The 26724-nt window shown below is 39.7% G+C and overlaps 2 long non-coding RNA genes across 2 annotated transcripts; one reads left to right on the top strand and one right to left on the bottom strand.

Annotated features, from left to right (window-relative positions):
- Positions 1–2575: 2575 nt before the first annotated feature.
- On the bottom strand, positions 2576–5602 carry LOC132642302 (uncharacterized). The gene is made up of 2 exons (XR_009583095.1): positions 5308–5602; positions 2576–2822 (listed from the first exon to the last, which is right to left on the bottom strand). It is a non-coding gene; the product is annotated as an uncharacterized LOC132642302 (long non-coding RNA).
- A 6149-nt stretch (positions 5603–11751) lies between these two features.
- LOC132642301 (uncharacterized) lies at positions 11752–14532 on the top strand. Its single transcript, XR_009583094.1, has 3 exons — positions 11752–11920; positions 13061–13135; positions 13964–14532. It is a non-coding gene; the product is annotated as an uncharacterized LOC132642301 (long non-coding RNA).
- The last annotated feature ends 12192 nt before the right edge of the window (positions 14533–26724 follow it).

Raw genomic sequence — 26724 nt, 5'->3', positions numbered from 1 at the left:
CAAGGAGAGTTGACAATATATGTACTCAATTAGAAATAAATGAAGTGGACAAGCCACTTTTATGATATTGCCAGGAATAAAAGAGGAATTAAGTGGAAGGTTTGTTTTTGGTTTACACGGAAAGAAGGCAAAAGATAGAAAAGAGAAGGAAACAGGCCAGAGAAATTGTAGGATTTCTATTCCAAATTAGGATGTGTTCTTGCATTATACATTTGTTTCAATGCTTGCTTATTTTCCTATTCCCATGTATATGCGTGTTTGCTCTGTCCTTTGTATTAGTAGTTTGGGTTTTTAGCTTTGGGATGTAATGTTAAATTGATTGGTTATGACCTCCACAAATTGAGTTTGGATGATGATACCGGGGGTAAGTTTCTAATCTTAAATTAAATATTTCCTCGTGATATCATCCATTATTTAGCGATATCATCCATGAGTTTAGATTAGAAATTGGTGGGTTTTCATGGAAACGAGTTTTCAAGTAAAATGTGGAATTTGCTATTATGCATTTGGAGTAAAAATTGTTGCTACCATAAATAAAAATCACGTGGCTTGCTATAGATGGAATCATGTTCCTGTTAGGAATTATAGAAACTTTGTTGATTTGTTTAAGAAAATTAGCAACTTTCCAAAGTGCAATTAAAATGAAACCCTCTTTTTCTTTCTATGTGGGCCCACCCCTAGCCTTTATAAATTGTCAAAACTAATGATGGCCACCAAATTAATATATACGTACATGAGTCTGTTGCTTCTTTACTTAATAGTCATGCGTGGAAAGGCTGTCCCCCACTAGTTACCCACTTAATCTTTAGTTAATCACTTTTATTTTCTCACTACAATTCAACATTTAACTAATTACATACATGATTAATTTCTTATAACAAAAAAAAAAATATCATTCGTGATCGGATTTCAATGATTTTTTAGAATCATAAACTTTGGGCTATTGTATGTCAGTTTTTTAATAAAATTACAGTTTTGCCCTTGTGGGCCTGAGGTCACTTTTCGAGGCGCGTTTTTGGGTTTTGAGTATAAATATAGCAATATGGGTGTCCATAGATTCGTATTCTAACGTAGATCGCATATTTGATAGATTTTGATCATTCAGAGGCTCTACGCAATGGGAAGGCATTAGTTTGATTGTTTATGGTATCCACTCGGCATTGAGGTAGGTTACGGTCTACTTTAGTTAGACTCTGATTAGAGAATCGTATGTAGTTGTAGAAAGTGACGGGGATGGCATATAGGCCTTCGGGCATGAAGTGGAGGTGGATTCCAATTAGGTTGACTCTGTCAGCTGTTATGTGGGCTTGTCGCCTTATGCGTTATTTTCTGTGATTATCACCTGTTTGTATCTCTGTCATATACTAGCTCCCTCATCATATGAAAAGGAATGATAACATTATTATTACTTGTATTTGTTGATTGTTCATTGGTGATATTGTTGAGACTGATATCATGCATGACGTGCTTTCCATATTATTCTTGTGATGATGGTGAGCTAAGTGATTGAGAGACTCCGAGGTTTTTGCCGGAGATTGAGAGTGACAGAGAGACTCCGAGGTCTTTGCCGGAGATGGAGAGTGACAGAGAGACTCCGAGGTCTTTGCTGGAGATTGAGAGTGATTAACAGCCTCCGAGGTTTCTGCCGGAGAGCACGAGTGGTACATGGACTTCGCGGGTCCCCTATGGGTCATGGCTTTGAGGCACTGCCCTTAGCATGTGTGTACGAGAGTGGAGTGAGAGAGGTGACTATTGCATTGCATTGCATTCATCCACTCATATATTTGACTGATCATTTGGTGAATTATATCTGTCTTGGTTGATTTCATGATTCCTTTACACTTTACTTGTATATGATACGTGACCATACATGTTTGCTCTATATGCTACTTGTTGGTTTCAAATTCTTCATGCGTTATCTAATCATTGTCGGACTATGATGCTTACCGCTACAAGTGTTGTACTGATACTACTCTTGCTGCACTTTTATTGAGTGCAGAGTACGATCCAGGTTCCAATTCTACACCCTGTGGCTGATAGGCGAGGGTGACATCTTTCAGTCATTCAGGGTGAGCTACTTCGTCATCCGTAGCCCCTGAAGGACCTCCTCCTCTATTTATTTCTGTTTTTATTTCGACAGACAATATGTAGCCTTCGGGTATTTCAGACTTCTATTCTGTATTATGTTAGTGCTCTTGTACCCTCTGACCAGATTTTGGGGTTGTCGTGACATTTCTAGTTATGATAAGTATTTAAGACTTGATAACTTATTCTTATTTGATTTACCGCTTATTTAACTTGTTATTAGTAATGTGGTTCGCCTGGTCGGAGGGATAGTGTAGGTGCCATCACGACTTACGAATTGGGTCGTGACATGTTGGTATCAGAGCTTCTAGGTTAATTGGTCTAATGAGTACAAGAGCAATGTCTAGTAGTGTCACGACCCAACTAGGGGCCGCGACGGGTACCCGATACTTGTACCGAGCACCCCTTATCTATCGTATTACCTGTACCTCTTAGCAAGCCGTGTAAACCGAGCCATTTTTTTTCCTTGAACATAAACTAATAAACTCCGTTATTACCTTGTACAACAATATTAACATGCCAAAACACTATACATATATCTGTACCTGACTGACTGTACGTATCTGTCTACGAGCCTCTAGACATAGTACACTTATACATAGAAAGGGCCGGGGTGCTACCAAGCCCGAATGTATATGCATAAAATAGTACCGCTGGAGTGAGGCTCCGGAACAACTGGAGCGCTGTCAAGTGCGGCTGGTAGAGCTTCTAAGGATCACGTCCACCTGTCTGCTGACCTGCGCGGCATGAAACGCAGCGTCCACAAGAAGGGACGTCAGTACGAATAGTGTACCGAGTATGTAAGGCATGGAAGACAATGCAAGCAATAACATAGAGTGCGATTAATAATATCATGGAGTCACAGGACATATAACGAGGCAAGAAAGTAACCTGTACATAGGAAGGCCCCTTTTTGGGCGGCTATCATGCATGGCTTGTCTTTCCCTTTTAAAAACGTTTCCCCTCCATGAACGTAGAAAATAGAACTTATATTATGTCGTATCTTGTCGTATCGTGTCCTATCGTGCCCTATCGTATCCTATCGTGGCATATCAGGTCGTATCCTATCGTGGCATATCAGGTCGTATCCTATCGTGTCTTATCATGGCATATTATATCGTGTAATGTCATGTCTTACTACAGCATGTCGTATCGTGTTATATCATGTCAATGTCATAGTATAGTGTGTCATAGTGTATCATGCCATAGCGTAACTTGTCATATCATAGCATAGCTTATCATATCATAGCATAGCTTGTCGTAGCGTATCATATCATGGCATAGCGTATCATAGCGTATCATATCATAGCTTAGCTTTCCGTTGAAAATCTTTTCTTGTTCATATATATATAAAAATAGAACATGTCATATTGCCGAGGCGTCGACAGCCGATCCATTTAGCCATAAATACACATCCCGCGTCCGGGCATCCCGCGTCCGGGACGATATCATGTCATGTAATGCCAACTGATCAGGTGGATATGCGTGTATAACGCTCTGCCCTTATTCCCATCTTCCCCGTATACATATGCATACATCATGTACATATATCAGCGTCTATAGCGCTCTGAATCTTTTATCATATGCATATACTGGTATCGTGTACGTATATCAGCGACTATAACGCTCTGGATCTTTTATCATATACATATACGTGTATCATATACATATATCAGCGTCTATAGCGCTCTGGATCTTTCATCGTATACATATACGTATATCATGTACATATTTTATAAACATATATATATCTTATATACATATACATGTCTTATATACTTTTACATATCTTATATACATATACATATTTTATATACATATACATATTTCCATTAGAATGGTACAGTACTTATCGTTTGATAATCGGAACGAGGATCAAAAGTTTCCTTTGGATTCTACTCCCAAAATAAGTCAAACGGAGCAATAGGGAAAATCCGGGAACAATGGGCCCACCTCGGGTCAAATGAGGCGGCGTACCAAATTTACGTACATTATATTTCATGACGTCACTTGTGAGGGTTTTAAGGTAGTCGGGTCATATTTATGCCAGTTCTAGATGTTTAGGAAGTTTCTCCAATATTTTACACAATTTCTAATTCAATTCTACTGAATGAAAAAGGGGAAACTTTAAGTGCGGATTCCGGGAAATAGAGTTGTCCCCGAGGCTCGTACCCAACTTATTACGTTTAAGACATGCCATAGAAGAAAGGGTGAAGCCTTACATACCTTTTCCACTTCATACACGTCTCCAAAATCAAGTTTCAAGTTCGCCAAAATCTACAATTTGGTCACAATTACCAAATGTTAATTGTAAGGCTTTAAGATTTCAATCTTAACCAATACTTGTCTACAAAAATTTGGGCAGCATCTCCCCTATAAATACACCATCCCCAAAATTCAACTTAGCCAATGTTTTTATCAACAACAATCCGGGAATTCAACCCGGCCAAACTATCAACACAATGACAACAACCATGACTACAAAACACAACATAACACAACTAGTCTTCTTTCCAACATAATGCAATAGCTTTCATTCCAACTTCACATTTCCAAACCAATCTCAATGTTTTTACATTCATTACTAATCAAGATCATTACAATATAATTCGGAAGCATTTCATATCGTTTCTACCAATTATTCACAAGATATACAAAATATACAAACTTTCCACCAAAACCATAATCCATCCAAAACTTCTAATCTTCAATCTACATATTCATAACATATTTCCATCTTCCAATTTCATCAACCATAATCATAATTTGCACCTTAATAATCTCATTTTCATAATTACATAAATCTACCATAAAATCACAAAACTTCTCATAACCACTTAACAACCAATCTTTCATGCCAATATGGACTATTATCCTTCCAAATTCACCAACTAACATAATAATTCACATTTAAAACTCCACTTCTATAATTACATAAAAACTTCATTAAAATCATATAATTTCCTATAACTATTCCCAATAATTTTCCATGCCAACTTGAACCATTTTCTTCCATTTCCAATATAAATTTCACCATAACCACAACTAGAATACAACATAAAATTCAACTCATATTATTTATACAACAATATACATATATGTCCACTTACATATATGCACACCCACTTTGTAAACTTCCATATTTCCATAAATTCTACTCATTTCTACATACTACAACATAAACCAACCTTCATAACATAATAAAAAGGGATTAATTCTTACCTTTTTCTACAATCTTTTTCACTTGACCAAGTTGTCAACTTGAAGAAACAAGTGCTCTTTCTTCCAAAATAATTACACCAAGTTGTAAAGGACCCTTGAATTAGTAGAAATACCACAAGAAAATAATTTTTGGAGAAAGATTTCAAAGGGCAAAAATTTGCAAGCTATGGCCGTATGGCCTTTAAGCTTTTGTTCTTCTTTTTGTTGTTTTTCTCTTTCTCAAATTTTCTTGAAGTTTCTAAGACTAATGATCCCTTCTAGTCTTATTTATCACATGAAAAATTAATTAAGTGACATGGGTTGGGCCAGGTATGGCCGACCACCCTCACTTTTGGGCCTAAATTCGTTTATTTTTTATTTTTTTGGGCCAACTCGGTTGATCCCGAGTTGGGCCTAGCCCACTGTCCTTTCGATCTTAAAACGTCCATATCTCCTTGTACTGATGTCACCTGGGAACCCACGACCTATGGTTGGAAAGCTAATTCAATTATCTACAACTTCTATTTCTGAGTATTTTTCCAAATTTCAAACTTATAATACCGTTTTTGCCCCTAGAAGTCAGATCACCCGAAAACGTTTTCTTAAAAATATTCGTTTGGAGGACTTCCACTTTGATTTGGCCCAAGGGTCCTTCTTGAGTTGTGTTTAACTTCACATATGTGATTCATATGACTTTTCAGATGTCCAAAAAAAATCTCGATGTGTGGGCCCCACCTCAGCTTACAAATAATCCGACGTAAAAACAATACGGGATATAACAAGTAGAGTCTTGCGGATTGGTACGTAGACGTCCGTACCCATCCTCGAGAGGCTATAGGACATCTAGGAAACACTCCACTTCTTTTTCTCTTTTCATGCTAGTTCAATCCGATTGGTATCTGGTTCATTCTTTTCGTGCGAGATTGTTCAGATCGGTATCTTAACCTCATTTCTATGTTCCCTTATACATGGTGAGGACGCGATCGACCGCTACTGGAGGCCAAGAGCCTGCACCTGCACCTGCACCAACACCTGCATCCATACCCGTTGCCCGAGCAGCTGTCCGTAGGCGAGGCAGGGGACGTGGCAGAGGACGTGGCAGGGGCAGAGGCCATGCAACTAATCCAGATAGGAACCAAGCACCAGCACCTGCTCAGGACCTTGACAGAGATTTGACTCCGGAGCTTGACGACATTCCGGAAGAGGAGATTAGGGCTGCTGAGGCACAGCCTGGGGTCGCTGCTACTCCTGATTTTCAGGAGGCCGTGTTTCGAGTGTTGGGGTACTTTGACAGTTTGGCTCAGGCGGGCATGATTCCAGTTGCTCCAGATGGCTCGCAGACTAGAGTGGGAGGTCATACTCCCAATGCTACTGTTGCTTCAGGATTTCGGACATCGAGGGTATTGCCGGCAGCAGCAGTGGCTGCCCGTATTGATGCTGCTCCAACGCCTGATTTTGCTCTAAGGTCTATGGATGGGCCAGTGTTGACCAGTGAGGAGCGAAAATTGTTTGAGGGATTTATCAAAATGTCTCCTCCTTGGTTCTATGGTACTCCCGGGGAGGATGCATATGAGTTTATTGTTAGCTGCCATGAGATGCTTCATAAGTTGGGTGTAGTCTCACGGGGTCGATTATGTTTCCTTCCAGTTAGTTGGGGATGCCAAGTAGTGGCGGAGGTCATACATGGAGTGCCGACCAGTTGGATCGCCACCTTTGACCTTGACCCAGTTCTACCAGGTGTTCCTGGAGAAGTATGTCCCTCGTACTCTGAGAGACAACAGGAAGGATGAGTTTTCGACATTGGAGCAGCGGGGTAGGTCGGTTGCGGAGTATGAGACCAGATTTCTCGCGTTGTCCCGTTATGCGACGGCATTACTTCCCACAGAGGCTGAGAGAGTGAGGAGATTTGTGAAGGGTTTGGACCTTCTGCTTCGGCTGGCCACCTTACAGTTGGAGGCTTCTAGGGCCTCATTTCAGTCAGTTCTAGAGCATGCCAGGAGGGTCGAGTCAGAGATGGGTCGGGCACATAGTGGGGGTGACGACAAGAAAGCTCGTAGATTTGACAGTTTCAGAGGTCCTATTAGAGGTGGGGGACACCATGACAGGGTTCGTCATCATCCCTACAGTCGTCCCATCCATTCATCACTACAGGCTTTAGCAGGTGGTTCTTCAGGTTTTAATGGGCACAGTTCTGAGCAGACTTCCCGAGGTTCTTACTCTCGACCTTCAGACCGCGGAGGGTATTCTGGTTCTTCTATGACAGTTCAACAGCCTATATCCAGAGGAGCATGTTTTGAGTGTGGTGGGGCAGGACATTACGTGAGAGAGTGTCCTAGATCCAGGAAAGGTTCTAGAGTTCAGACATCTAGGCCTCCAGCACCGCCAGCTAGAGGAGGAGGATATTCTGGTAGAGGGGGTTCGCAGTCTGGCAGGGGTGGCCATCAGCCTAGCAGAGGTGGTCATCAGTCGGGTAGGGACAGCGCTCAGTCAGTGAGAGGAGGATCTCAGGCAGTACGTGGTAGTCGTGGAGGCACACAGTCCGAGGGTGGACGTGCCCGTTTCTATGCTTTTCTGGGTAGACCAGAGGCCGAGGCCTCTGATGCGGTTGTCACAGGTATTATTTCAGTTTGTCACCGACCAGCTTCTGTTTTATTTGATCCGGGTTCTACTTTCTCTTATGTGTCCACTTATTTCTCTACGGTTCTGGATATGCTTTGTGATATGCTTGATGTACCTATTCGCGTCTCTACTCCTGTCGGAGATTCTGTGATAGTAGATCGGGTCTATAGGTCTTGTGTAGTCACATTTATGGGGTATGATACGTGGGTAGACTTGGTTATTTTGGATATGGTGGATTTTGATATTATTTTGGGCATGGATTGGTTATCTCCCTATCATGCTATTTTAGACTGTTACGCCAAGACAGTCACGTTGACCATGCCAGGTATTTCGCGGTTAGAGTGGAAGGGTACTCCTAGTCCATCACCTAAGAAGATCATATAATTTCTTCGGGCAAAGAAGTTAGTGGATAAGGGATGTTTAGCATATTTGGCTCATATTCGGGATACTAGTGTGGATACTCCTTCCCTAGAGTCAGTGCCAGTTGTTCGTGAGTTCTCAGAGGTTTTCCCTACAGATTTGCCTGGTATGCCGCCTGATCGAGATATTGACTTTTGCATTGACTTGGAGCCAGGCACCCGACCTATTTCTATTCCACCCTATCGGATGGCTCTGGCAGAGTTGAGAAAGTTAAAGGAGCAGTTGCAAGACTTGTTGAGCAAAGGATTTATTAGACCCAATATTTCTCCTTGGGGTGCTCCCGTTCTGTTTGTGAAGAAGAAAGATGGTACCATGCGGATGTGTATCGATTATCGGCAATTAAACAAGGTTACAATCAGAAATAAGTATCCCATACCCCGCATTGATGACTTATTTGACCAGCTTCAGGGTGCGTCGATCTTTTCTAAGATTGATTTAAGGTCAGGCTATCATCAGTTGAAGATTCGAGCGGAGGATGTTCCGAAGACCGCTTTCAGGACCCGTTATGGTCATTATGAGTTCTTGGTGATGTCTTTTGGGCTTACTAATGCCCCTGCAGCCTTTATGGAGTTGATGAATGGGATCTTCAAGCCTTACTTGGATTCATTTGTGATCGTGTTTATTGATGACATCCTGGTGTACTCTCGGAGTAAGGAAGATCATGAAAAGCATCTGAGGATCGTGCTTGGCCTGTTGAAGGAGAAAAAATTGTATGCCAAGTTTTCAAAGTGCGAGTTTTGGCTCAGTTCCGTAACAGTTTTGGGACATGTTTTGTCCAAAGGTGGGATTATGGTTGATCCCAAGAAGATTGAGGCGGTTAGAGATTGGGCCAGACCTACTTCGGTGACTGAGATTCAGATCTTTGTAGGCCTTGCGAGTTATTATCGCCGATTTGTGAAGGGATTTTCATCTATTGCTTCCCATTTGACTAGGTTGACTCAGAAGAATGTGCCTTTCCAGTGGTCCGATGAGTGTGAGGGGAGCTTTCAAAAGCTTAAGGCTTTATTGACTTCAGCCCCGATTTTGGCCTTACCGGTGGAGGGAAAGGACTTTACTGTTTATTGTGATGCTTCACGCATTGGATTGGGATGTGTGTTGATGCAAGAGGGTAAGGTGATCGCATATGCTTCGAGACAGTTGAAGGTTCACGAGAAGAACTACCCCACTCATGACTTGGAGTTGGCCACAGTAGTCTTCGCTTTGAAGATTTTGAGGCATTACTTGTATGGAATTCATTGTGAGGTCTTCACAGATCATCGTAGCCTTCAGCATGTGTTTAGTCAGAGAGATTTGAACTCGAGGCAGCGTAGATGGATGGAGTTGCTCAAGGATTATGATATTACTATCCTTTATCATCCGGGAAAAGCTAATGTAGTAGATGATGCGTTGAGCCGAAAGGCAGTGAGTATGGGCAACTTAGCGCGTCTGATTGTGGGAGAGCGTCCGTTAGCTATGGAGGTTCAGTGTTTGGCTAATATTATGGTGAGGCTCGATATTTCAGAACCTGGTAAGGTTCTAGCTTGTGTGGAGGCAAGGTCGTCACTTTTAGAGCAGATTAGGGCCCAGCAGTTTGAGGATGTGAAATTGTGCAAGATTCGGGATAAAGTGCTAAGTGGAGAAGCCAAAGAGGCTATTCTTGATCATGAAGGTGTTTTAAGGATTAAGGGGCGCATTTGCGTTCCTAGAGTTGGTGATTTGATTCCTTTGATCTTGAAAGAGGCTCATAGTTCCAGATACTCCATTCATCCAGGAGCAACAAAGATGTATCATGACTTGAGGCAACACTATTGGTGGGGTAGAATGAAGAGAGACATTGTGGAGTTTGTTGCCCAGTGTTCGAATTGCCAGCAGGTTAAGTATGAGCACCAGAGACCAGGTGGTGTGCTTCAGAGGATGCCCATTCCTGAATGGAAATGGGAAAGGATTGCTATGAATTTCGTCGTTGGTCTTCCAAAGACTTTGGGCAAGTTTGATTCGATTTGGGTTATTGTGGATAGGTTGACTAAATCTGCACACTTCATTCCAGTTCAGATTACTTATAATGCAGAGAAGTTGGCTAGGATTTACATTCGAGAGATAGTGCGATTGCACGGAGTTTCTATTTCCATCATTTCCGACAGAGGCACTCAGTTTACGTCCCATTTCTGGAGGACTTTGTAGAAGGAATTGGGAACTCAGTTAGATCATAGCACCGCGTTCCACCCCCAGACAGATGGTCAGTCCGAGAGGACTATTCAGGTACTTGAGGATATGTTGAGGGCTTGTGTTATTGATTTTGGTGATCATTGGGACAAATTCTTACCCTTGGCAGAGTTCACATACAATAATAGCTAGCATTCCAGTATTGATATGGCGCCATGCGAGGCTTTATATGGTAGGAGGGTTCGTTCTCCTATTGGGTGGTTTGATGCTTTTGAGGTTCGACCTTGGGGTACATCTTTGCTCAGGGAGTCTTTGGATAAGGTGAAACTTATTCAGGAAAAGCTTCTGGCAGCTCAGAGTAGGCAGAAGGAGTATGCTGACCGGAAGGTTCGTGATATGGAGTTCATGGTTGGGGAGCAGGTCCTATTGAAGGTTTCACCCATGAAGGGTGTGATGCGATTTGGGAAGAAGGGCAAGTTGAGCCCGAGGTTTATTGGCCCTTTTGATATTCTTCGTCGTGTTGGCGAGGTGGCTTATGAGTTGGCTTTGCCACCAGGTTTGGCAGGTGTTCATCCGGTATTCCATGTTTCCATGCTGAAGAAGTACCATTCAAACGGGTCTTATATCATTCAGTGGGATTCGGTACTATTAGATCAGAATCTATCCTTCGAGGAAGAGCCGGTAGCAATCCTAGATAGGCAAGTGAGAAAGTTAAGGTCCAAGGATATTGCTTCAGTCAAGGTGCAGTGGAAGAACCGTCCGGTTGAGGAGGCCACTTGGGAGACCGAGGCAGATATGCGGAGTAGATATCCTCAGTTGTTCGACAGTTCAGGTACCTCATTTTGTCCACCTTTACCCTAGTTGCTCGAGGACGAGCGATTGTTTGATTGGTATCTGATGTAATGACCCGTTTGGTCGTTTAGCACTTTAAAACTACGAAAAGGGTATGGGACTATATTGTATTTATTTATATGATTTTAATACATGTTATAGTTTATATGAGATGATAAATAGAGTGAAGTAATTTGAGGACTAATGATATATTACATCTGGTGAAAGGGCAATTGATGTCTTAGGAAGACATTTGATATGTAAAAGGAAAAAAGTGGACCAGCCCACTATTTAGTGGTCTCACGTAAAAGTTGGCAAAAATATGTAGTTAATTAGAAATAAATGAAGTGGGCAAGCCACTTTTATTATGATGTCAGGAATGAGTGACATTTGAAATGTAAAATAAATAAATAAATAAAGTAGGCCAGCCCACCATTTGGTGGTCTTACGTAACCCAAGGAGAGTTGACAATAATATGTACTCAATTAGAAATAAATGAAGTGGGCAAGCCACTTTTATGATATTGCCAGGAATAAAAGAGGAATTAAGTGGAAGGTTTGTTTTTTATTTACACGGAAAGAAGGCAAAAGATAGAAAGAGAAGGAAACAGGCCAGAGAAATTGTAAGATTTCTATTCCAAATTAGGATGTGTTCTTGCATTATACATTTGCTTCAATGCTTGCTTATTTTCCCATTCCCATGTATATGCATGTTTGCTCTGTCCTTTGTATTAGTAGTTTGAGTTTTTAGCACTTGTGGTAATTTCTCCCTGAATTCTACCTATGACGTGTCAACTTTTTGTTGTATATTCCAAGGAACTAATTTCGATAGTTAGTGGGGGTGGTAGTGTTGTTGCTAATTTGCAAAATGAAAAGCTTTGAGAAGTTACTGGTGAATTGTTGGTCTGCCAGTTCGTATTCATGGGAAAAATAAAAAGGGGTACATTTATTTTTTTCAAATGTTAGCTTTGGGATGTAATGTTAAATTGATTGGTTATGACCTCCACAAATTGAGTTTGGATGATGATACCGGGGGTAAGTTTCTAATCTTAAATTAAATATTTCCTCGTGATATCATCCATTATTTAGCGATATCATCCATGAGTTTAGATTAGAAATTGGTGGGTTTTCCATGGAAACGAGTTTTCAAGTAAAATGTGGAATTTGCTATTATGCATTTGGAGTAAAAATTGTTGCTACCATAAATAAAAATCACGTGGCTTGCTCTAGATGGAATCATATTCCTGTTAGGAATTATAGAAACTTTGTTGATTTGTTTAAGAAAATTAGCAACTTTCCAAAGTGCAATTAAAATGAAACCCTCTTTTTCTTTCTATGTGGGCCCACCCCTAGCCTTTATAAATTGTCAAGACTAATGATGGCCACCAAATTAATATATACGTACATGAGTTTGTTGCTTCTTTACTTAATAGTCATGCGTGGAAAGGCTGTCCCCCACTAGTTACCCACTTAATCTTTAGTTAATCATTTTTATTTTCTCACTACAATTCAACATTTAACTAATTACATACATGATTAATTTCTTATAACAAGAAAAAAAAAATATCATTCGTGATCGGATTTCAATGATTTTTGAGAATCATAAACTTTAGGCTATTGTATGTCAGTTTTTTAATAAAATTATAGTTTTGCCCTTGTGGGCCTGAGGTCACTTTTCGGGCGCGTTTTTGGGTTTTGAGTATAAATATAGCAATATGGGTGTCCTTAGATTCGTATTCTAACGTAGATCGCATATTTGATAGATTTTGATCATTCAGAGGCTCTACGCAAAGGGAAGGCATTAGTTTGATTGTTCGTGGCACCTGCTCGGCATTGAGGTAGGTTACGGTCTACTTTAGTTAGACTTTGATTAGAGAATCGTATGTAGTTGTAGAAAGTGACGGGGATAGCATATAGGCCTTCGTGCATGAAGTGGAGGTGGATTCCAATTAGGTTGGCTTTGTCAGCTGTTATGTGGGCTTGTCGCCTTATGCGTTATTTTCTGTGATTATCACCTGTTTGCATCTCTGTCATATACTAGCTCCCTCATCATATGAAAAGGAATGATAACATTATTATGACTTGTATTTGTTGATTGTTCATTGGTGATATTGTTGAGACTGATATCATGCATGACGTGCTTTCCATATTATTCTTGTGATGATGGTGAGCTAAGTGATTGAGAGACTCTGAGGTTTTTGTCGGAGATTGAGAGTGACGGAGAGACTCCGAGGTCTTTGTCGGAGATGGAGAGTGACAGAGAGACTCCGAGGTCTTTGCCGGAGATTGAGAGTGATTAATAGCCTCCGAGGTTTCTGCCGAAGACACGAGTGGTACATGGACTTCGCGGGTCCCCTATGGGTCATGGCTTTGAGGCACTGCCCTTAGCATGTTTGTACGAGAGTGGAGTGAGAGATGTGACTATTGCATTGCATTCATCCACTCATATATTTGACTGATCATTTGGTGAATTATATCTGTCTTGGTTGATTTCATGATTCCTTTACACTTTACTTGTATATGATACGTGACCATACCTGTTTGCTCTATATGGTACTTGTTGGTTTCAACTTGTTCATGCGTTATCTAATCATTGTCGGCCTATGATGCTTACCGGTACAAGTGTTGTACTGATACTACTTTTGCTGCACTTTTGTTGAATGCAGAGTACGATCCAGGTTCCAATTCTACACCCCGTGGCTGATAGGCGAGGGTGACATCTTTCAGTCATTTAGGGTGAGCTACTTGGTCATCCGTGGCCCCTGAAGGACCTCCTCCCCTATTTATTTCTGTTTTTATTTCGACAGACAATATGTAGCCTTCGGGTATTTCAGACTTCTATTCCGTATTATGTTAGTGCTCTTGTGCCCTCTGACTAGATTTTGGGGTTGTCGTGACATTTCTAGTTATGATAAGTATTTAAGACTTGATAACTTATTCTTATTTGATTTACCACTTATTTAACTTGTTATTAGTAATGTGGTTCGCCTACTCGGAGGGATAGTGTATGTGCCACCACGACTTGCGAATTGGGTCGTAAGCAGATGGATTGATAAATACCCATATCACTACTTTTATCCACCAAACATAGCGTTCTATTTTCTTTTACTTTTCATTGCTTGAATTTCCTGTATTGTAACTTGGGAATTCTGTAGTACATGTATATGTAGTTCCTTGATTATACATTATTTTGCATCTTGCATAATTATGATATAAAGGTGATTGACTTTATTGATCTTTCCTTTAAATCCCTTTAATATCTGGTTCCGGCAGAGTAAGAGACCAGGTATGTTGATGAAATATTATCACTTATTAAAAATGTGAGCCCAGTGGAAGAAGAAACGTATGAGGAGGTTGAACACTGCATTCACAACATAGCTTTGGAATAAGAAAATCATTTGCCAAGAATGTTTAGGATTTTGAATCTGCAGTTTTTTCGTTTCTTTAAAAAAAGTTGGTAAGTTTGGTGATTTCTTTATTCAAATACAAAAAGTTATAATACAAAACATTTCATCACATTTAGGTTGTAAATTTTCGATAAAATAGTACCAGTAGATAACAGGGTTTATAAACAGAAACGATGACAAGAGAAAGTGTGATGAGTGTTAATGGAATTGATAATATGGTTTGTGTTTAGATAATGGATTTAAAATTGGAAAACAGATCTTGCTTGAGGCTATGAGGATTTAATTGTTTTTCAAAAAATTTATATTTTTGTGAGAATTTTTTTTATCTCTTTTCTATATTTGGAATCTTTTGCTTAAAGATTTTAAGTTGTTGATTTTTCTTATTTTGTTTATTGCATTTATTTTGTAAAAAAATGCGACGATTTTTAATATGAAATTTAAGTTTTTGCCTATGAAGTATTGACTTTCATTTTGGAGGTATACATGCATGTTATGGGTGGAGGGATAAGCATTGGTCAGGAAACTAACAGATGAAGTGATTAGAAGATAATTTCGGGAGAAAGTGAAAAGCAAAATTATTCCATGAAAGACGGATTAATCTTAAGGACGAAGCTAGACATAAGGTTGTAATGGACATACAGAGAAGAGGAGTCTAGACAACCTTCATCAAGTTTTTCATGATATTGCTGTTTTAGTTGAGATTCAATGTGAAACAAATAAATGCCTGAAGGGTTGCTTACAAACTTTTGCACATAAAGCAAGGAATCAATTCCATTTTTCATATTTAAAATAGTGGGAATTACTTTATAAAGTACTCACAATAAAAAAATATCTTAGCAGTGCATATGATTCAAAGTTATTACATTTATTATGGAGTAACAGTCAATTTCAATGACTAAGAGACTCAAAACATTCAAACATGAAATTATTAGATTAAAACATAATTTTATTAAATCTATCTATATAAAATAGGAGTGGCAAAACGACGATATAATGAAGTGTGTCATCGCCAGAAAAATACAAAATAAAAAATAAAAAAATAAAAGCTACAATTCATAAAAGTAATGAGGAGAGAATATAGGAATCAGTTTCTCTGCAAATTAACCGCGTAATTTAATCAAATGTGGAAAAAATGTAGAAATCATTTATCCTCCTAACCTGATAATCTATATCTATGTGGATATCTATTTAAAATTTTTTATTTGGGTTATCTAATAATTGATTATGTTTTTGAATTTAAATAATATTTAAATTTAGATAATCATTTTTTATAATTAATCAAAAACAATTACATATACCTACACTTTTATTTGTTTAGAAAAAAACTGGTTTTTGATGTTGCTTATTAGAACACAAGTTTTGTTTTTTACTCTTTATGTTTTTTTTAAAAAAAACATTATTTTAGATTTAGATTTCAAATTGCATAATTTTAGATCTCACTTTCCCTAAATTGTAGCTGCAATCTCCCACAGTAGGACACACATTTTTTTTATTCGTTCAATATTAAAAGAAGCTAATTTTATATTTACGAGAGATTTAAGGGTAGTGGGATATGATGACAAGTGTCATCGCTAGAGAAATTCAAATTTTAAAATACAAAATAATAAAAAAATAAGATCTACCATTGATAAAAGTAATGTGGAAAGAATATAGGAATCAGTTTCTCTTCAAATTAACCAAGTTATTTAATCTAATGTGAAGAAAATATAGGAATCATTTATCCTACTAACCTGATAATCTATATCTATGTGGATATATATTACTAAAAATATTATTTAGGTTATCTAATAATTATTTAAGTTTTTTTTTAATTTAAATAATATTTAAATTTACATAATCATTTTTTAAATTAATAAAAAACAAGTACATCTTTCTACACTTTTTATTTGTTTAGAAAAAACTGGTTTGATGTTGCTTATTTGAACACACATTTTTTTTTTAATCTTTATGTTTTTTTTTTAAAACATTATTTTAGATTTAGATTTCAAATTACTGAATTTTAGATCCCACTTTTTTTTAATCTTTCAGTTTTTAAAAGAAACTAATTTTTGATTTAAGAGAGATTTAAGGGAAGTTAATTAAGAGTGATTGGAGGGGAAGTTACGAAGTAGATGGATTGATAAATACCCATATCACTACTTTTACGCACCAACCATAGCTTTTTATTTTCTTTTACTTTTCATTGCTTGAATTTTCAGTATTATAAATTGGGAATTTTGTAGTACATGTATATGTAGTCCTTGATTATATATTATTTTGCGTCTTGCATAATTATGATATAAAGGTGATTGACTTTCTTGATCTTTCTATTTAATCCCTTTAATATCAGGTTCCGGCAGAGTAAGAGACCAGGCATGTTGATGGAATGTTATCACTTATTCAAAATGTGAGTCCAGTGGAAGAAGAAACGTATGAGGAGGTTGAACACTGCATTCACAACATAGCTTTGGAAAAAGAAAATCCTTTGCAAATAATGATTACGATTATAAATCCGCTGTTTTTTCGTTTCTCTTAAAAAAGTTGGTAAGTTGGGCGATTTCTTTATTCAAATACAAAAATTATAAGGCAAAACATTTCATCACATTTAGGTTGAAAATTTTTCGATCAAATAGTACCAGTAGAAAACAGGAGTTATAAACAGAAATGATGACAGGAGAAAGTGTAACACAGTGTTAATGGAATTGATAATATGGCTAGTGTTTAGAGAATGGATTTAATGGAAAACAGATCTTGCTTGAGGCTATAAGCATTTAATTGTTTTTCAAAAAATTTATATTATTGTGAGATAATTTTTTATCTCTTTTCTATATTTGGTATCTTTTCTAACGACCCAGCATAAGCTTTTGGTGATGGATTTGGAAATCAAGATGAGGAAGAGAAAGAGGGTCGCGGACGACAGGCCTAGGATCAAATAGGGGAGTTTGACCATGACGGGTGCCCTGGAGATGGGGGAGAAGCTGAGATCTATGGGATCCTGGGAGAGTAGTGGGGAGGCGACCAATATGTGGGATAGGACGGCCAGTTGCATTAGGGAAGTAGTTAGAGAGGTGCTGGGGGTCTCGAAGGGTAGCCGTGGTCGGCACCGAGGGGACTGGTGGTGGAATGGAGGAGTTCAAGAGAAGGTGGAAGCAAAAAATGTGGTGTATGCGAAGTTGGTAGACAGCAAGGATGATGAAGAGAGGCGAACGAATAGGGAATTGTACAAGATGGCGAGGAGGGAGGCAAAGTTAGCGGTTACGGCGGCAAAGACAGCGGCTTTTGAACGCCTGTATGCAGAACTAGAGGACAAAGGCGGGGTTAAGAAGTTGTACAGACTAGCCAAGGCGAGGGAGAGGAAGGCGCGTGACTTGGATCAGGTGAAGTGCATCAAGGACGAGGATGGTAGGGTACTAGTGGAGGATGCCCTCATTAGACGGAGATGGCAGTCGTACTTCCACAAACTCTTGAACGATGAAGGGAACAAAGATATTGTGTTGGGAGATTTGGAGTACTCCGAAAGGTGTCGTGATTTTGGATATTGTAGGAATATAAAGGTTGAAGAAGTTAAGGGTGCTGTTCGTAGGATGAGTAGGGGAAGAGCGACCGGGCCCGATGAGATTCCGGGGGAATTTTGGAAGACTGCAGGCAGGGCAGGTTTAGAATGGTTAACGCGACTCTTTAATGTCATCTTTAAGATGACTAAGATGCTCGAAGAATGGCGATGCAGTACAATGATTCCATTGTACAAGAACAAGGGCGACATTCAAAGTTGCAACAACTACAGAGGGATCAAGCTGCTAAGCCACACTATGAAAGTGTGGGAAAGGGTGGTGGAGATGAGGGTGAGGAGAGGCGTGTCTATCTCAGAGAACCAGTTCGGATTCATGCCGGGGCGCTCAACTATAGAAGCTATTCATCTTGTATGGACACTGGTGGAGCAATATAGGGAGAGGAAGAGGGACTTGCACATGGTATTCATCGACCTAGAAAAGGCATACGACAAAGTGCCGAGAGAGGTTCTATGGAGATGCTTGGAGGCTAGAGGTGTACTTGTGGCGTACATTAGGGCGATCAAGGACATGTATGATGGGGCCAAGACCAGGGTAAGGACTTTGGGAGGAGACTCAGAGCACTTCCCAGTGGTGATGGGGCTGCATTAGGGATCAACTCTTAGCCCATTTTTATTCTCCTTGGTGATCGATGGATTGACGCGGCAAATTCAAGGTGAGGTGCCATGGTGTATGTTATTTGCAGATGACATAGTCCTGATTGACGAGTCTCGCAGCGGGGTTAACGCTAAGCTGGAGGTTTGGAGACAAACTCTGGAGTCTAAAGGGTTCAAGTTAAGTAGGACCAAGACAAAGTACTTAGAGTGCAAGTGCAGTGATATAGTACATGAGGCTGACGTGGAAGTGAAGCTTGGCACCCAGGTCATACAGAAGAAACATAGTTTCAAGTATCTTGGGTCTATTATACAAGAAAATAGGGAGATTGATGATGACGTCACACATCGTATTGGTGCAGGATGGATGAAATGGAGGCTTGCCTCCGGAGTGTTGTGTGACAAGAAGGTGCCACCGAAACTTAAAGGCAAGTTCTACAAAGTGGTGGTTAGACCAGCTATGTTGTATGGGGCGGAGTGTTGGCCAGTCAAGAAATCTCATGTTCAGAAGATAAAAGTGGCGGAAATGAGAATGATGCGATGGATGTGTGGGCACACTAGGAGTGATAGGATTAGGAATGAAGTCATCCGAGACAAGGTTGGAATAGCCTCAGTGGAAGACAAGATGCAGGAAGCGAGGCTGAGATGGTTTAGGCATGTGATGCGGAGAGATGAAAATGCCCCGGTGCGGAGGTGCGAGAGGTTGGCTGATGTGGCATGATTTTACGCCACAATCGACGCTTTTCGGCTATAAGTTTTACTTGTTTTTAAGAAAGTCTATGTTATTTTATGTGTTTTTTAGTATGTTTCAGGTAATACGGGGTCCCTAGAGCCAAAGTGTGGAAAACAAGCAAAAAAGAGCAAAAAAACTGCAAAACTGGAAACAATTGGACATTCTGGAAAAATTCGTGGAAAAATACTCTGCGCGTTCGCGCAGGTATCCCACGCGTTCGCGCCGACGCGCATTATTAAGTCCACGCGTTCACGCAGGAACGACACGCGACCGCGCTGAAGGAAGAGCGTGATTCTACGCGTTCGCGCAGATACGTGGCGCGTTCGCGTAGAAGGAATTTCTGCCCAGTTCGACCAGAACTTGGTTTTTGACGATTTCTTCCATTCCAGTTCCTATAAAAAGAAAACTAGGGTTTTCTAAACACATCTTTTGCCATTTTGCAAGTTTTGGAGGCTAGGGTTTTCACCTACACCATTGGAGGAGAAGATTGGAGCACTTTAATGAGATAATTCTTAAACCTTTCTTCAATTCCTTGTTTTGTATTGAATATTTTAGTGTGTAGTATTTCATTTCTAGACTTGAATCTTGTTTATGAAAATATTCTTGATTAAAGTTTGGATTGAAACTCTTGTTTTGCTTATGTATTGAATGATTCTTATTGCTATTGAAGTGGGTCTTTGTTGATTTAATTAATCTCGTTCTTGAATGTTTCCAAAGGGATTAGCTAACCCTAGGACTCACCCATTTACTTAGATTGAGCTTGGAAAAGGAAATCTAAGTTGGGAAAGATTAATTAACAAGAATTTGGGTCGTTAAACTCGTCTAATAACTTGAGCTCGGAAGAGGATAGTTACTTGAGGTTAAATTGATTGTGCCTAATATCACACTCTAAGGCTTGGAAAAGCTTATAGTGGAATTCATTGATTTGGTTGGAAGACTTTCAATGAGATTTTAGATATCATTATCTATTGACATAAACCCGTTCTTAGTTGTAAAATCGTGAAATACATTGGATCGTTACTTGAGTGTAATTTCCTTTGTATCCAAACTTGTGGCCATTGATCATTTTACTTGCTTTCTAGGCTAGTTTACATTTCCGCATTAGTCATAATTTTCTCAAAAACCCAAAATATTATCCATCGTTTGGCTTTAGCGTAGTTGGTGAAAGTTCCTTACTTTCTTAATCGCCTAGCATATTGTTCCCTGTGGGATCGACCCCGACTCATAGTTGGGTAAATATATTGCATACGACCGTGTGCACTTTCTCTTTGAGGAGTGTATTTGGACGTTATCAAAAATGGCGCCGTTGCCGGGGAGCAATTTGGCGTATTTGAGTTAGTTTGGGATTTAAGCTAATTTGCTTTGGGTCAAACTTTCATTGCTTTATTTTATCTAAAAAACAAACAAACATGGCATCTTGGAATGAAAATGGGTTTGATGGTTGCAATCCATATTTTGATGACCCATGTCCATATTGTGAAGGACCCCACTTTTGGCAAGATTGTGAATATGCTCCCGGGAGAGAGATGTGTGCACCGTCTCAATCCTATGATGAGAGTATTTGTAATATATGTGGTGGTCAAGGTGGACATTGGGGTGATTGTCCCAATTATTTCGCTTCCCCTCCCCCAAGTTGTTCTAACGAAAATGCTAGTTGTGCTTTTGAGCTTGACAGGGACAATGACATGGCAAATGAAGAACAAAGTGCCGGATATGAAGGCATCATGGCAATGCTCCAAACATACTAAGATCGGGAAGCTAAAATGGAGGAAGAGCGAAAGCTCGTCCAACAATCCATTTTAGAAAATGGAGAAGCTTTGACAAGAATGAATGATTCATTTGAGGATGCCAATTCCTCAATTGTCATGGAAGTGTCTACTCCTCAAAATGAATTGGTTGAAGAAGAGATTTCAAATTTTCACGATGAGCCCGAAAGTTCTTGTGACCACAACGAAAGTTGTGAAATTGAAGAAATGGTTCAACTTGAAGAAGAAGAGCAAAATCTTGAAGAAGAAATCTCCAATTCTCAAAAAGAAGAAATTGAGAAAATCTTGGAAAGCATAATGGGGAGGAATGAAAAATATGGACAAGTCTTGACCAAATTGTGGGAAGAAGTACAACATGGAGATGATGAAACTGTCCAAAAGGTGTATCTCACCATGGATGGATTTTTACAAGAGTTGGACGACTCTCACAATGAAGAAAATCTTGACAAAATGGAAATTTTGAGCCAAGATTGGCTAATGAATCAAGCTCAACAACTTGAAGCCTATGGAAATCACCGTGAAGGCATTTCATGGATGATGGAAGAATTTCTAAAAATTCATGTTGAGCAAAGTCAAGAAATGAAGCTACTTGAAATTGATATCCGGAAATTGGAGGCCGAATTGAATGCAAAGATTGAAGCATCTAATGCTCAATATCAAAGGGCCATGGATTATAATTTTAAGTTGGTTTCCAATGAAGAAGTGATCACTAGTGATTTTCAAGAGCTAATGATAAATTACCAACCAACAAATCCAAAAATAGTGAATGATGCCGAGATTGAAGAAATGATACTAGAGTTGCATAAAAAAGTTCATGAAATCATTTTTGAAGACTCTAGTTCATTTATGGGTAAGGATGTCAAAATTCATGCAAATTTGAAATTTGAGCGCGTTGGACCACATTCGAACCATTTTTCAACATTGTGCTTGGTTGATGATATGGAAGTTGAACCAAACAAGCCAATGGAGAATTTTGGATATGAAGAAAAAAGCGTTTTTATTTTAAAGTTTGCTATGCCAAGAAGACAAAATTGCATTCCTCACTCAAAGGCCAAAAAGTGCAAAATGCGACATTCGAGAGTTGGCCTCTTTGTTTTTCTACCACCACCCCATGAGCGTCAGGATTAGAAATGAGGCTATTCGGGATAAGGTGGGAGTGGCCTCGGTGGAAGACAAGATGCGGGAAATGCGACTGAGATGGTTTGGGCATGTGAAGAGGAGAGACATAGATGCCCCAGTGCGGAGGTGTGAGAGGTTAGCCATGGATGGTTTCAGAAGAGGTAGGGGTAGGCCAAAGAAATATTGGGGAGAGGTGATTAGACTGGACATGACGCAGTTACAGCTTACCGAGGACATGACCTTAGATAGGAAGGTGTGGAGGACCCACATTAGGGTAGAAGGCTAGTATATAAGTCTCGTTATCTTTCCTTATTAGTAGGCGCATTAGCGCATTATAATTTCTTGTGCTTTGATTTATGTTATTATTTGCTACTTTCTGTACTTTGATTACTCTATTTTATCTGTGCCGCTTTCGTGATTTGCATTTCCATATCGCTTTGAATTCCTTGATTATCCTGTTTTACTGTGTCGCTTGCATTATTTCATTGCAATATCGTTTTAAATCTTTTAACCTTATCTGACCCCCTTTTTATGCTTCTATTGAGCCGAGGGTCTCTCGGAAACAGCCATCCTACCTTGGTAGGAGTAAGGTCTGCGTACATTATACCCTCCCCAGACTCCAAGATGTGGGATTTCACTGGGCTGTTGTTGTTGTTGTTGTTGTTGCCCCATGAGCGTCATCATAATCTTGATTCAAAGTTGGGGCGCAAATTCATATCTTCCAAATGGAAGGAAAAGTGGTACAAGTAACCGTCGTGCCGCGACGTTAACTTAAGCGCTTGGTGGGAGGCAACCCATCGTTTTAAAATTTTTAAATCATTTTTTTTGAAATTTAATTTTTTAGAATAGTTTAGTTCATGATTTGTGACTAATCTGCAAAGTTTCAAAATTTTTAGAATTATTTTGAGCAGGTTGGGTTTTCAGAGCAGCCACAAACCAGTAGCTGCTGCTGAAACATGAGTTATAATTTGTTAGACTAGTTTCTGCACTTATTTTCTGATTCTGCAAAAAAGGGGTCTGAATTACCTCTGCGCGATCGCGCAATATAATGACGCGAACGCGCTTAAAAAAAAATACTCTGCGCGAACGCGCAGACGCGCGTTTTTCTGTTACAAAATAGAAGACCAGGGGGTTAAACCCCCATTTTCCTCCTATTTCCCTAACTTTCCTCTCAACCCCAACTTCAAAATTTTAAGAAAAATTCTTCAACTTGCAACCACAAGGTATGTAATTCTCTCATTCTCTTGTTCATAGGGTTGTTTTTATCATCTCTTCATGTTAGATTTGTGGAAGAAAATTTTGACTTTCACTTGTTTAACCATAAAAACTTGATAAAATTGTTGAAATTTCTTGTCATATAAATTGTTGTTTGTTGTTGAGGGATGTGAGTTGAGAGTTGGGTGCTGATATATGAAAAAGATGGGGAAAAATACAGGCTTAAAATCGTTGAATCGAAACCCCAAAAATCATGCCCATAACCTGTTTGTGAAAATGCTTCTGAGAATTTGAAACGCCACTGCGCGATCGCGCTGACACATTACGCGAACGCGCAGAAAATATGAATTAATGTAGCGCGAAAGCGTCCATTATTTGAGCGAACGCGCTGAAAAACAAAGGTGAAACAGCGCGAACGCGCCGCCTTATTGCGCGAACGCGCTGAAGAAAATATGGCAGCTCACAATCAGAATGCTTGCACAGAGCTGCTCAAAACTTCTGTGACCAATTTCCTTGCCCTAATTGCCTCATTATACATCGTTCTAGGTATTCATATGTATTGCTTTTGTTTTGTAGGTACTTACGCTTGAAAAATGGCTTCAACATCCGATGTTTCCCAAGTGCCCTTGATTGAATACTACGACACCACCACCTTTCAGTCAGCAAAATGTTCGAAGCTCTATGATAGACTGCTGGGAAAGAGCTTCATCGAAGAAAGGGGCATCGTAACAGAAAATTTGGAAGAAAAGATGCCCGAATTCTATGAATGGCTGGTAACAAGCGGATGGATACGCTTTGCAGATGAACCAATCAAGGCAAATTATACCCTTGTGCGAGAATTCTATGCAAATGCTGCAGAGGCAGACATTACACATCGGGCAATTGTCAAAGTCAGAGGTGTAGATATCCTGTGCAATTCTTCTCGAATCAATGCCTATTACAATCTGCAGGATGGTGACAACAGTGAGATGGCACAGAGGTATGAACAAATGAGGCAACAATGGTTTGTGACCCACCTTCACGGTGGGGAGCAACCAAAGTGGTTGACCACAATCCAAAGGAAGATTGACTCCACAGAATTTACTGCTGAGGCCAAAACTTGGCTAGATATTGTGACATCCAGGGTGATGCCTTCTAAACATGACTAAGAGGTGCCCCTTGAGAGGGCTAAGTTAATTTGTGTTGTGATGGAAGGATTGCCGGTTGATGTGGGGAGGCTTATTATGCGAGAAATACGGGAGGTGGTGCTTGAAAGGACTAAGAGTCTATTCTTCCCGTCGTTGATCACTTATTTGTGCGCCACTGATGGGGTGCCCACAAGGCCAGGTGACAAAGAAAAGGGCCCCGGTGGACCGATTCATCCATTGAAGAAGAGAGGGCCCAGGAATGTGCAGAAGAAAAGGAGGATTGATGTAGCAGCCCCGTCATTTGGGCAGTTCACCTCTACTGCATCAGATTCGACTGGTGGGGCACCTGCTCCTCCCATGGGTATACCAATCTTGCCACCACTGCAAGAAGCCACCAGGCCTTTTCAGTATATCTCCACCCAGGTCCATGGGGTGGACAATAGGATTCAACAGCTAGTGGCTAGTCTCCCTTCGGGCCCACATGGAGAAGGCACATCTACAGCTCCCTCTGGTCCTGGTGGTCCGACATTAGCAGGTGTGGTGGAGGACATGAAGCATATAAAGGAAAAGCAGGGTAAGATAGAGAGGAGGCAGAAAAAGGCAAGAGAGCACGCCAAGAAGCAAAGCAAATTTTTGAACAAGATGATGAGTATTCTGAGGAGTGTGTACGGAGCACAGCATGAAGAGGAGGAAAATGAGGAAGATTTTGTCCTGCAAGAGCCCAGCAGCTCCAGTTCTGAGGAGGAGCAGAGATGACTGTAGCATTCCGCGCTGGCAGGTAGGCTTAAAAAAATATGTTTTTGTATGTTGATGTAATGCAGTGAGGACACTGCAAGTTTTTTAGTTGGGGGTGGTTACCTGGTATCGTTGTATGGTAAATAGGTGTTTAGGAACCTCCTCGGCTTTTCTTTGCCAAAGTTCTTTTCCTGAGGGGGGTTTTATTTTGTTGAAACTGGCATGTTTAGGATGTTACTTAGGTTGAGTAGAGTAATTTTGTCTTATTTGGTACTACTTGGTAACTAATAGCATGTATTGTGGTTTGTTGGAAATTTTGGATCCCTCAAAATTTTGAAAAATGCATACTTAGAACAGGATTGATTAACATGATTGATTCTTTATATGACATTATTATTATTGGGGTATTGTGTGTGACAAATGACTACTTAGGAGGTCACAAGTGTAAAAATAATTGTCCTTATGCCAATGTGTGTGTGAGCTGTTAGTTTGATTCTGTTTATGCATGTATAATCTAGAACTTGCCTGGTTGGTCTTGTATGAAATCTGAAAGTTAGTTTGGTTGTGAGATGATCTTAGGCTTTCTTTGTTGAAATAGTCACTTTGCCTAAATAAGCCTTACCAAAAGTTTTACATACCCCTAGTTTCCCTTTTTGAGCCTTTTGACCTTTTTCTTGGCTAGAAAATTATGAAACTTTACCCTTTGTGCAATTAATCCATCTTCGCACCCGTTCCCTCCTTGATGCTACTAGTTAGAAGAGGCAAAATGCCTAAGCTGGGGGTGAATTAAAATGTGGAGTAGATGTTAAAAACATAAGTTGGGGGTGGTGGAGTTTGCTAGTGGAGATTCGATGTGGTAGTTGCGTATATATATATATATATATATATATATATATATATATATATATATATATATATATATATATATATATATATAATAAAAAAAAATCAGAAAATTGTAACACAAAAAGATTTGTAAGTTGGTTAGAAGTAAAACCACATCGAGGTCGAAAACTGAAAGAAAATAAAAGGGTGGAAAGAAAAGAGGCGAATTAAGGTGACAAGATGTTGTAGTGTTCAAGGAGGGTGAGTCACTAATATCCAAAAAGTATCCGACCCGTCCCTAAACCTACATTACAAGCCGAAACAAGTCCTAACGTGATCACAACCGAACGAGCCTAGGA

Source organism: Lycium barbarum, chromosome 5, assembly GCF_019175385.1.
Source record: "Lycium barbarum isolate Lr01 chromosome 5, ASM1917538v2, whole genome shotgun sequence".
Lineage (NCBI taxonomy): Eukaryota > Viridiplantae > Streptophyta > Magnoliopsida > Solanales > Solanaceae > Lycium > Lycium barbarum.
The sequence above is the reverse complement of the archived record's forward strand: the minus strand, read 5'-3'. Positions and strand labels throughout refer to the sequence as shown.